At 47.6% G+C, this 12,252-nt stretch overlaps 1 long non-coding RNA gene across 2 annotated transcripts; it reads left to right on the top strand.

The window, feature by feature from the left end:
- The first annotated feature begins 1,714 nt into the window (after nucleotides 1–1,714).
- On the top strand, nucleotides 1,715–12,207 carry LOC148685194 (uncharacterized). Of its 2 annotated transcripts, none has more exons than XR_015950897.1 (3): nucleotides 1,715–1,898; nucleotides 8,423–8,502; nucleotides 12,073–12,207. It is a non-coding gene; the product is annotated as an uncharacterized LOC148685194 (long non-coding RNA). The 2 variants fall into 2 exon arrangements; XR_015950896.1 differs by lacking the exon at nucleotides 1,715–1,898 and adding an exon at nucleotides 8,151–8,236.
- Nucleotides 12,208–12,252: the final 45 nt, after the last annotated feature.

Raw genomic sequence — 12,252 nt, 5'->3', positions numbered from 1 at the left:
GACAAGGTGTGGTTGTCCTCGGAGGGCCTTCCCATTAGAGGGAGGTGCAAAAAGCTGGCGCCCAGAAGGTTGGGCCCCTTCATGGTCACGCAACAGGTCAATCCGGTGGCCTTCAGATTGGCACTACCAGAGGACATGAGGGTGCACCCAGTGTTTCACAGATCGCTGCTGTCGCCGTACAGGGAAAGCAGCAGGCTCCGAGACAGCGAACAAACCCCCGAGGGAGGGGGGGAGAGGGAAGGCAGGGAGCAACTCAATGAGGCCACGGCCATCCTTGATTCACGGAGAGGGGTGGGGGGCCTGGAGTACCTCATGGCATGGGAGGATGCTCCACCGTCACAGAATGAATGGGTCCCAGCCACTCAGATACGGGAGGAATTCTTGGTGGAAGAATTTCACGCCCTCTTTCCCCACAGACCCAAGCCCTGGCACATGGAAAGGGAGGGGGAGGGGGAGGAAGTACTGGAGAGCAGTTCACCATGGGGATGGGAAGCGGAGTTTGAGGAACCAGAGGAAGAAGTATGGGCGTCGCCGAGATCCACCCAGTCAGAGGAAGAAGCAGACTGGCAGCACATTTTTACCCCCACCAGCTCTGACGCCACGGACTTTTTGGGATTCCAGTCCTCCCAGGCGGAAGGGAGGGGCTCGCAGGACTGGGGGGAGGTGTTCACACCAACAGGCTCGGAAAGTACTGAGTTCTTAGGCTTCCAGTCGTCACCGACACCTGGGGGGGACCTGGGGAGGGGAGAAGGGGAGCTTGGGAGGGGGGTGGATGTGAGGGACAGGGGATATCGCGAAGTCCCTCCCCTCCTGAGTTCAAGCCCATCCCCGAGCACAGGGGAAAGCAGAGAGATTTCCGATTCCAGTGGGGAAGCAGGAAGTCGTGTCCGAGGCTCAGGCAAGGTAGAGGAGCCAGGGTCCCAGGTGGGACAGGAAGGGGCAAATAAGGGGGGGAGACCCATCCCCCCAACTCCGGAATTACGCAGAAAGAGGAGAGGAAAGAGGATGGGTCTACCCAGGCTTTTGTGTTGGAGAAAGACGCGCCAAAAGCCATTCGGAGGTTCTGAACCCGACTGAACACATCGCTCCGTGTAAATAGCAATGACTTCAGCACTGTAAATACGCAGCACCAATAAAAGAATAAAATGCAGAGCTGTGTAGAGTCGTTACTCTGAAGTAGTCCGCTCCGGCCACTGTGACAGTATCTTTTGTTAAAAAGGCAGAGGCCTACCTTCTAGGTATATTAGGCAATGATATACCACAAGATAAAGTAAATATCTTTCTATACACGTCAACAGCCGCTAGAATGATAATTGCCAGAAATTGGAAAGGAAGCCATACTCCAACAAAAGGAGAATGGATAAATAAAGTATGTGAATACCTGGAACTGGCGAAGCTTACAGATTTAATAAGACAAAAACCCAAAGATGAGATCAAAAGACAATGGGAATGCTTAAATGAATATCTAAAGAAAGTGGACATGGGAAATAGAAGATGGTTATGTTTAGATTAACCTTGTAAAATGGGAGAATTAAAAATATATGTGTAGATTAGTATATATGTTTGATATGTAATAATACACGGAAAGACAGGAAATTTATTGAGTGTAATACTAATTACTGTGTGGAAGGCGGTGGAAGTACATGTTATGATTTGAACTTTCTTGTCTAAAAGCTATTTCTTATACCTTTTATATTTTCTTTGCTTCCCCCCTCAAATATCTGACTCTTTATTCTTCTTTTGTATTTTTCTTCTTTTTGTTCTCAGTTCTGTTCTTATGCTTTTTTTGCTAGCCCGAGGAAGTCCAGCGAAGAACCTGGCCTGGCCTGGCCAGAAAAAAAAGTGATCCTGGCCGAAGTGAATCAGCTCTTTTCTGCCCCCCCCCAGCTTGTAGCCAGGTAAGCCCATCCACCCTCTGGGAGTGGTTGAGTACAAAATTTTGGGATTCTGCCTTACACTCCTTTGTTTTGGGGGACTCTGCCTTCTGCCATTTTTTATTTTTTTGGAGGGGGGTGGAACCCAGTTCAGCTACTGGTCAATTGTGTGACTGCAGAAATGGATTGAAAGCCCCCCCCCATTTAAACAATGACTATCATCACTGCACGCAAGAAAAAAATAATAAATGTTAATTTTTATCACCTACAATACTGTCTTATTTCTTTTTTAGTGCAGTACATTGATTATTGCCTTCACTTTATGGATCAATGGTCTCATTTGATCTATAAAACAATTGCTGTTTTAGGGGGTGTTTTTATCGTCTACAATGGATCAATCCACTTTTCCATTAGTTTTTATGGAAAAGTGTGCCTCTACTTTAATACATTTCAAGTTAAGACTGGACCTCCAGAATGGATTATGTTGTAAGTAGAGGTTCCACTGTACTTTTCCAGAAAAATGGCTTGCCTTTTCTCTTGGGGGAATCAGCACAAGGAGGGCACTTCTTCCTTTGCCTTCATGACAACTTTGCGCACACAGGACCTTCAGAATCCGTTCAGGAAAACATTAAACCGCTCATCACCATACAATTGCAAACTGCATCCTTGGACAGGCACTTCACAACATATATTCCTTAAAAACCATGGATGAACTCCTATTCCACACTTCCGATTTTCCCTAGCACTAACCCTCACTGCTTATTCTTGCTTTGCATTTCAACAAATCAACCAAAGTCTGGGCCGTCACAGACACACATACATGGACCCACACGCACCCAACATACAAGCATGCACACCCCAAAAGGGAAAGCTTTGCTACAGGCTTCACAGAAGCTGGATAGAACAGCATCTCACCCCTTTCACAACTTTGCTCATTGTTCAGACTACATACTTACTCCAAGAAGTGCCTAGAACACATACTTGACCCTAAATTAATTCTATACGGAGGCAACTTAAGAGTTTTTCATAAACATATACTGAAACACAAATACCTCCAAGGCTGAGTTACCAAATGTATGGGAAACAACGCAGAAGACATTGTGACAAGGAGATAGGATGGCATGTCTTAAGAGTTCTCCCCATAGCTGTGCCGCGCTATGTTTCTTTAAGGGAAGAGATTGTTGACCACAGGTGTTGCCAATTAAGAGAAGGCTCTCTATAAAAGGCAGGCATTTGGGATGGGAAGGGAGCCTGCCGGAGAACTGCGATAGGTTGCATGTCCTCGCTAGCCAGGGAGCAGATTGGGGACATTGGGTATGTATGTATGTTTTGTTTTCTGTAATAAAGGTTATTTGGTTCACCTTCCACCTTCTCATTCCTTTTGTCCTGATAACCGCTGCATTTGGCAGAACACCAATTTCATGGCAAGAGTAACTTAAGGGTTAAAAACGGAGAAGGGAAAAGAAGGCATTTGATGCAAACAGGACTTTGGAGTCACAACTACTTTAAACTTGGTCCACAACTAAATGAAGCCTTGCAAAAGTGCAACTCAGCACTTCACAAACTGCACCACATTGAAATGATGGATTGGTCAAATGAGAGGAAAAATAACCTTTTTACAGAAAGCTTACTCAGGAGTAAATTTAGCCATTGAGAAGGGTGGGCGGGCAGATGCTTCAAAGGCTAAAACCTTTTAGAGAAAAACTAAGCCTCAAAACTGACACTTCGAGTGCCCCAGACCTTGAGAGGGCTAGACTGAACTTCTTTAAAATCAAAGCTACCATAGACATTTAAACCTTGTTCCCTCTGCTCCAAAGCAGGTCACCAGGTGAGTCTGGGCTGATCTGGTAGAAACCGAGATCGGTAGCCTTTTAACGATCATTTAAGAGAAATGCATCAAAGTCAGAACTCTACCTCAGATAGGCAATGCCTGCACATGGAAGTTCCACCTTTTAACAACTAATTTACTCTTTTTCTTTAATCATACAGTCCAGAATTCCCTTCAAGAAGATATATTTAAAGGAAAGTCAGCTATTTTGCACTCTGCCGTCTCAAGCCCATTCCACTTCCTAACATTAAATATCCCTCCTCATCCTACACAACGACGTGTAAATCCTATTTCCATTGCTTACTCGGTAGGTTTATTAAGACGAGCAGCCAGTAGGTACATTCATGAATAATTGTATGACAATTAATTTTCATTATAATTCATTATGCATTAGAATGGCATTTGTTGTCGTTACTAATAATAATAATAATAATAATAAATTTTTATTTATACCCCGCCCTCCCCAGTCAAAAACCGGGCTCAGGGCGGCTAATAAAACTGCCCCATAAAATGCATCTTGTAAATAAAGTGCAGCTTTTCAGGAGTTTCCCCTTAAAATAGAAGGAACTGAATTCCACGTGAACTCTCTCTCTCCCGCTCACACAGGCCCCGCATAATCCAAGACTGAAGGCAAAAATTACCTTGGACGCCGTGGAGCGAAGCACCGCATAGAACCTTTCCTGCCGCTCTGCAGTCCCGGGAAGCGCGGCACGTGGCCTTTTCTGGCAAAGGGGCGGACCAGAGAGAAGCCCGCTCCCTCCAGGTCCGCTCCCAAGCCCCGCCCCCTTGGCGTGGCTGGATTGGCCAGAATTCAAAGCAGGCTAGCAAAAGCGGGAAGAAGGTGGAGGAATGGGGATTGATTTGAAATGATCCAAGGGCGCTCCCTTCTCTTCAAGGTCCTGGATGCAAGGGCGTACCCACCACGGGGCAAGTTAGGGCAGCTGCCCTACTCTAGAAGCCAGCTGCCCCCCCCCACAAGGGCGTACACACCGCGGGGCAAGTGGGGGCCGCAGGCTGCCCCTCCCTAGAAGCAGGGCTGGTGGGCAGAGGCGGAGCACAGCCCGGCGGAGCGCGAGTTCGCCATTCCCGCCGTGCCGCACCCTCCCTCCAGCTCCCCGGCACGCCCTCAGGCAAGGCCAAGCACAGCGGGGAACCAGGGAGCGCGGCGGGGTGGGCGGGAATGCCGAACTCGCGCTCCGCTGGGCTGGGCTCCGCCTCCACCAACCAGCCCTGCTTCTAGGGAGGGGCACAGCCCGGCGGAGCGCGAGTTCGCCGTTCCCGCCCGTCGCGCCGCGCTCTCCCTCCAGCTCCCAGTCACGCCCTCAGGCAAAGCCATGCACGGCGGGGAACCAGGGAGCGCGGCAGGGGGGCCTTCCTGCCCTGGCGAACTCCTGCCTTGCTGCCCCCCTCCTGCTATTGCCGGCGCCTCCCCAGCTTTCCTCTCTGTGACAAAGGTGCCCGCCTTTGGCCAGGGTCTTTTCGATTGGGCCATCGCGAGGCAGCGGGAGGAGCTTGGCTCTGTCATCTGCCCGCATGCAAAACCGTGCAGGGGTCGGCAGTTGCTGAGAACAGGGTCGCAAGGAGAGAGGGGCGTCTGCGCGGTTCCAGATCTCTCTTTCTCTCTCTCTCTCAATCTCTCTCTCAATCTCCCAGCTGGAGGGAGGTCGTGCCACGGTGCGCTCTGTCGGGCTGTGCTCCGCCTCTGCCCATCAGCCCGGCGCCTCTGACTGCACTTTCCCCGCCCACTTTGTGGCCCCTCCCCTTCCGTGCCTTGGCCCCTCCCCTTGCCCCCCCCTAGTTTTGATCCTGGGTACGCCCATGCCTGGATGGGCTGTAAAACAGCTCGAAGAAGAATTGCTTGCAGCTAGGGCAACAGAGCGACTTGCAAAATTATTTGTTGTCTGCTCAATTGCAGCGTCCGGGGCGCCTCGCAGTACTTTCTAACTTAAGTTCAATACATGCACGTGCAATATGCATGCTTAAGAACTCCACACACAGCTGCTTCCTAGAGTGAATCTTCTTTGCAATCCCTTGTGGCTTCCAGCAGTAAAAGTTCATTTTGCAAGCCTTTCTTTTCCACCCCGCGCCACCCATTTGTGCCCAACCCCAAGCATGTCTACTTGGACGTAAGCCCCATTAAGGTCAGTTTGATTTACTCCCAGGTAAAGGTGCATGCAGCTTCTGCTAGGCTTTGCACATGTATACTGTATATTAAATATTCTGCTTTACAATTTAAAATACTCATTTTGCATTCTTAAGATATCAATCAAAGTAAGAGACTTTCCTTCTCTTTCCATGGTTCATTTTACATATATATATGTAAATAATATAAATTACATAGCATATATAAATTTATGCAAAGGTAAAATTTATATGCTGTGTCGTGAGTTTCTTAATAGTATTCACTCTGTGACAACATCTTCATGATAACAGCTCAAGACTGACAGGGTAGGAAAGCTACATTTATAGGGACGGGGAACTAGCTAGAAAGGGATACATTTTGGAGGGAACAATATCAGGCAATCACAGTGCTGCCTTTTGGAGGAAACCAATAAGGGACCCAGGTGGCGCTGTGGGTTAAACCACTGAGCCTAGGGCTTGCTGATCAGAAGGTCAGCGGTTCGAATCCCTGCGACGGGGTGAGCTCCCGTTGCTCGGTCCCAGCTCCTGCCAACCTAGCAGTTCGAAAGCACATCAAAATGCAAGTAGATAAATAGGAACCGCTACAGCGGGAAGGTAAACGGCGTTTCCGTGTGCTGCTCTGGTTCGCCAGAAGCGGCTTTGTCATGCTGGCCACATGACCTGGAAGCTATACGCCGGCTCCCTCGGCCAATAATGCGAGATGAGCGCGCAACCCCAGAGTCGGTCACGACTGGACCTAATGGTCAGGGGTCCCTTTACCTTTACCTTTAATAAGACAGAGGATCCAAATACAGCAGCTTAAATGAACCAATAGTAGCTGTACCCTCTGGAACCAAAAGGCAGTTACTGCAAAAATTCAGCAGGTCAGAACCAGCCTTTAAATTCCCACTTTTAACTGTTTAAGAGGGTGGCAGGTCCCTCACTGACTTGAGTGGGACACCCTGTGTATTAGCTTTCAGACTTTAACACCCTTTCTTTGAGATTGGTGGAGCTCACAGTTTGAACCATGTTTGCTTGCTTAATCATTCAAGCACTTCCATTCTTTCTTGACTGTATTCATTGACTTTAGTCATTATATCCGTCAATATGGCCAATTCCCAAATATTCACATAATTTACATAACCATTCCTCTTTGGTTGGTACCTGGTTACCCTTCCAGTACTTAGCCAACCAGGATTCTTGCCGCAGATGTCCTGCACAGGAAGAATTTAGTATTTTCTCTAGAAAGATCACCATTCAATATTCCCAAAAGGTATGTTTCTGGTCTTTTCCTATGTGAAGTTCTTAGTAACTATTTTATTTCTTTGTGGATCATGTCCCAGGACTTTCTGATCTCTGGACATGTCCACCACATATGGCAGAAGGTTCCATTCTGCTTTGTGCATCTCCAACACTTATTACTAAACGATTTGTTCATTTTAGCCAATTTCTCCGGTGTTAAATACCACCTATGGAATTTTCGGGAAAATATTTGATAAATTATATGCCCCAAACACATACATTGCAATTTTGATTCAACACAGTAAAGCAAAATTATTTTGGCAGCAGCTAATATCACTATTTTAAAAAAGCATATCTAGAAAGAAGTCACACAGACAAATTGTAAAAACCTAAATGATAGAAGGAGGAGTTTGGCTCACCTCTGAATATGCTATAGGTTGGCAACGTCCAGCCCATGGGCCAGATATGGCCCACGGAGGCTATTTATCCGGCCCACGGGCTGCCCGTGAACCGAGCTGTCCACTCAGCGAGTCCCCCGTGCACTGAGTTAAACTGGCGCAGCACAGCACGGGGGCTCGCCAAGCGGCGCTGGAAATTGCGTCTGCGCATGCCCAGAAACTGAAAATCGCTTTTGCTCTGGCGCAATTTCCGGCTTCTGCGCAGTTGCAGAAGCAATTTCAGGCGCTGCGGACATGCGCAGAAGTGATTTCCGGTGCCCCGGACATAGGCATCGCAGCGCTGGAAATCGCTTCTGCGCATGTCTGGGCCATGTCCGGCCCACGGCCGGAAAACGTTGCCGGCGCCTGGAATATGCTAAAAGTATTAACATTAAAAGTAGCACTCACTGTGAACAGAACTTGTTCAAGTAATATATAACGGCGATGTGAATTAGCCATGTCAATTCAGTCTGTGTGTCTGTGTGTGCGGGAGACATAGCATACGTCTGAGCAATAGCATATAGCAGAGCAGTTTCAAGACCAACCAATTCTAGGAAGGCAGCTCCCATGGGTGTTACTCCAAATGCAACGGGTAATTTCATTAAGGACAAGGTGCTACTGGAAGGAATTCTTGTTTGTTTGTTTCGACTACGGCAGACCAACACGGCTACGTACCTGTAACTAAAACAAATCCAGGAAGGCAGCGTCCGTGGGTGTTAGTCCAAATGCAACGGGTAATTTCATTAGGGACAAAACTGAAATGGGGGGGGGCAGCAGACACAGTAAATGACATTAGCAGAGGAAAGGGTTGGCAGGCAGGGCAACAAAAGGTCCCTGCTGCAGTTTCTAGATGGTCACATGCCAGTCTGGACAGGTCACCTTCTGTTTGCCCAAATGCAGATTGTGCTCCTTTTCTTCAGACAATCTGGAGCAGGAGTTCCTGTTGCCGCTGGCTCCAGGCGTGGGTGATGTGGTGAGAATGAAAACCAGCTGTACAAAGGTGAGTGCTTTGGAACTCAGGGGAACACTTTTTTGTTGACATATTTCAGTCCTGCCAAGGTCAAAACTTGTCACGTGGGGTGGAATATGATCACAGTTTATTTTTCGACTCCATTTTAACAAGCTGGCTGCATTCTTCAAGTCTTATTGACAATAAAGTTCGAACTCACATTTCACAAACACTTAAGCCAAAAAAGAAATTCCACAGAGTCCAGAAATACAAAGTGAAGTAAAATTTGACTTATAAAACCTGACAACTCACTGGGTTGTCTGGGCTGCCGGCTCCCGAGTGGAAAGGTTTTTTTCTTAGGCTGTGCCTCTTATTGCAGAGCAGTCATAAACCGCAGTCTCTCTCCCCTTTTCACCCTGCATCAAAGGGGAGATTCTCTTTGATGCCTTTGAGGGATCCTTTGAATTGTAAATCTTCTGTTTATGGCTTCGGGTTTCTATTTACTGTCTCTTTTGTTGCCGTGGGGGGGGGGTGGCTTCCTCTTTTCTCCCCTCTCTCCCAGATCCAAATTGTTTTATAATAATCCAAATCATGAGGTTACTTACAGTCTTTTCCAATCGTTTTATTTTCGGAAGAATCCAGCGCTCTCCGCCTTCGGCTTGAAGCTTCTCCCTGCTAGAATAACGTTGCCGCTCAAAATGGCCCCCGCGACTTCTACCCTCCTCGCTCCGGAGCTCTTATTAGAGCTAGCCGAAGAGTTGGGGAGTCCGGATTGGGTCTGTGCCGAGCAAATTGCCCTCGGGACGCCCTTCCCGAGGTTCTAAGGGGCGCAGCGTCGCTCTCGCTGCCCTCCCCACTCCTAGCAGAGACGGGCCGTCTCGGAGACGAGACAAAGCCCCGCCGATCGACGCTGGCGCTGAACCCGGAAGCCTCTCTGTTTTGACCTTAATGTGGGAAACAAGAATAGAGTTATGTCAAGAGGAGACACGACGGCAAGAGTTACAGGAAAAATTCCAGGAGGTGATGGCGGAATATGATTTTTTAGGAGATGAAGCTTTTGACGCTGAAAAAGATGAATGTGAGAATGACAATGATGGGGAAGGAAAAGAAGAAGATGAGGATTGTGATGATTCAACACAAAATGAAGCACACCACGAAAAAAATGATGACTTTACTCTACAAAAAGTTGGATGGAGTGCCCTGCTTTTGAGGGGGGCACGATTGGTATCATTGGAACTCCAGAACGCCCACAGGGAAGAAGGAAAAAATATGCAGAGAAGAGAAGAAATTCAGGGGTCCTGTATGGTGGCCTGGATGACAAAAGACTGTAAACAGGGGGTGGGGTGAAGGGAAAGTGATGTTGTGATTAAGGATGGATTAACAGGTTTATAACTGGTCTGCTGATTTTGGAATTTACTGGATTGGGGGGGGAAGCCGGCAATCGGGGATGTAAGGTTAAATTGAGAATAGTTATAGTTTTAAAAGTGAATGGATTTTGGAAAATGTGAAAATATGGAGGCTTATAGAGGGAGAAAAAACAAAAAATTAGGCACGGGAAGAGAAAATGGGAGTTTGATTTCTCAGTGATTTGAATATTAGATGAAAATGTTAACAATTGATTTATAAGTTGTATAAGATGCAAAGGTGTATTTTTATAAAGTAAGAAACTGTTGCAGATGATAAAAAAGGGATGAAAACCGGGGAAGGGGGGGGGAGGGGAAGCCCACAAAATATGGTTTTACAACTATGAATGCAAGAAAAAAATTTTTGTTTTGTATTGTTTTTTCTTTTTTCTTTTTTCGCCCTTTCTTTTTTTTCCCCCTTTTTTCCTATTTCTATTTTTCTCTTTTTTTGTTTTTTTTTTGGTATGACAATAGATGGTTGGATGGATGTCCTCCTGCGTACTGCCCTGGTTTGCTGGAGCTCCCTGGTGGCAGGGGGGGGCTTTGGGGCCAGGGGAGGGGGGGGAGGACAGAAACCCAAGCATAAAATGGACCATCTCTGACTGTTCACATACATGGGATACTTCTGTGGCAGGGGAGGACCCATGTGGGTGGGTAGGAAGGAGGTGGAAAAGGGGTTTAAGTATGTACCTTTTTTTTTTTTGCTTTTTTGTATTTTGTAAAATTAATAAAAAGTATGTTCAAAAAAAAAAAAAGGTGAGTGCTTTGGGGTTCTCCATGTTTCAGGATGTAGGCTTAGAGCTTCTCAGGGCCTTCTCGGTGGCTGCTCCCAGTCTGTTATTCAAAAGGCTGTTGGGAACTGACTCCTTTTAATGAAAGGGCGGGTGCAGTGCAATTTTCATGATAATGATCTGTATATATTTATGTATATAGTCTCAATTTTATCAATGATTAATTGTTATTTAATGATGTTTTTTCTGTGTTTTTAGTGGTTTGTATTTTTATCTGTATGCTGTCTTGAGTCCTCTCAGGGAAAAAGGTAGGGGTATAAAATAAATATATCATTGAAGCAGTAATAAGTAGCCCTGGGGTGTAGGGGGCGAAGCTCAAAAGTGGAGCCAGTTTTTCAGAGGATAGCTTTGTGCCCCAAGGACCTTACAATCTAAAAGCCCGCCCTGGCAGGTATGGAAAGGGATACCCAGAGGAGGAACATAGAATCATAGAGTCGGAAGAGACCACAAGGGCCATCCAGTCCAACCCCCTGCCAAGCAGGAAACACCATCAAAGCATTCTTGACATATGCCTGTCAAGCCTCTGCTTAAAGACCTCCAAAGAAGGAGACTCCACCACACTCCTTGGCAGCAAATTCCACTGCCGAACAGCTCTTACATGTCTTCCTAGGAGCTACTCACAGTGAGGCAAACAGGCAGCAGCAGATGAGAGAGAGGGAGAGCGGGAGTTCTGGGGTACAGAGGTAGTGCTCTGTCAAAAGCAATGGCAAGCTCAGGCTGGAGACCCCCTTATGAGAGGGCTCAGGTGCTGTTTGAGAGGCAGCCATCCTCAGACTGAGCCTTAAGTTGTAGCTGTTGGCTCCACCTGTGCGGAGATGAGATGGCTGGCTTTGAAGAGTTGTCATTTGCAGAGGAGTGGGAAGCCTGCGCTTCTCCCAGGACTGCTGAGCCCTCTGAGGAAGAGGTGGCTTGGAGGTGGGATAGCAGAACGGGCTTCTCTTGCACAAGAGCTCCTGGTTTCCTAGGGACAACTGGACAAACAGACCAACTCCCTCTCCCACTCATTCCCCGAAGGAGGGGCGACCGACCCCCAAGTCAGGAATGGGAAAGGCGACACCCAAGTCCACCTGGGGTTCAGGGGTGTTGCCTGTGGCCAACGGGCAGAGAAAGAAGAGCAAAGGACACGTTTCTGAGGGACCCAGGAGGAAACCAAGGAAGTGTTTCCCATGTGAAGGGGCTAAAAGAGATCCAGCAGCTCAGAAGAGAGCCAGGTCAGGTCAGGGAATCCAGCAACGTAAAAGGAGGGGCAGTAGCAAGGAGGATCCACTGTGCTGAAGGCTGCAGAGACATCCCTTAGCACTGGGTTTGGGAGACAAAGGGCGAGAAGCAGGATGGGGAGGTCAAAAAGCAGAATAAGACAAAGTTCAATGGTCACACTTCAGGAATTGGGAGGCAGGTTTTGACCTCTTCCTTTTTCTTCAACCCAGGAATACCTTTGGGTGTCTCTCATCCCCAAGGAATGATGCCCTCTGGAGCCCTGCATGAAAAACCAAGGGGTTGGAATTGTGTCTTACGATTCCCTCTAAATTTGGATCCAGCTCCTTTTGTTGCACCAACCATGCACTTGGGGGTGGGGGGCAGAAAATGCTGTTCCCAGCCTTGGAGTG

Source organism: Zootoca vivipara, chromosome 7 (genome assembly GCF_965207765.1).
Source record: "Zootoca vivipara chromosome 7, rZooViv2.hap1.1, whole genome shotgun sequence".
Classification (NCBI taxonomy): Eukaryota; Metazoa; Chordata; class Lepidosauria; order Squamata; family Lacertidae; genus Zootoca; species Zootoca vivipara.
Note: the sequence above shows the minus strand (reverse complement) of the source record. Positions and strands in the feature narration are given on the sequence as shown.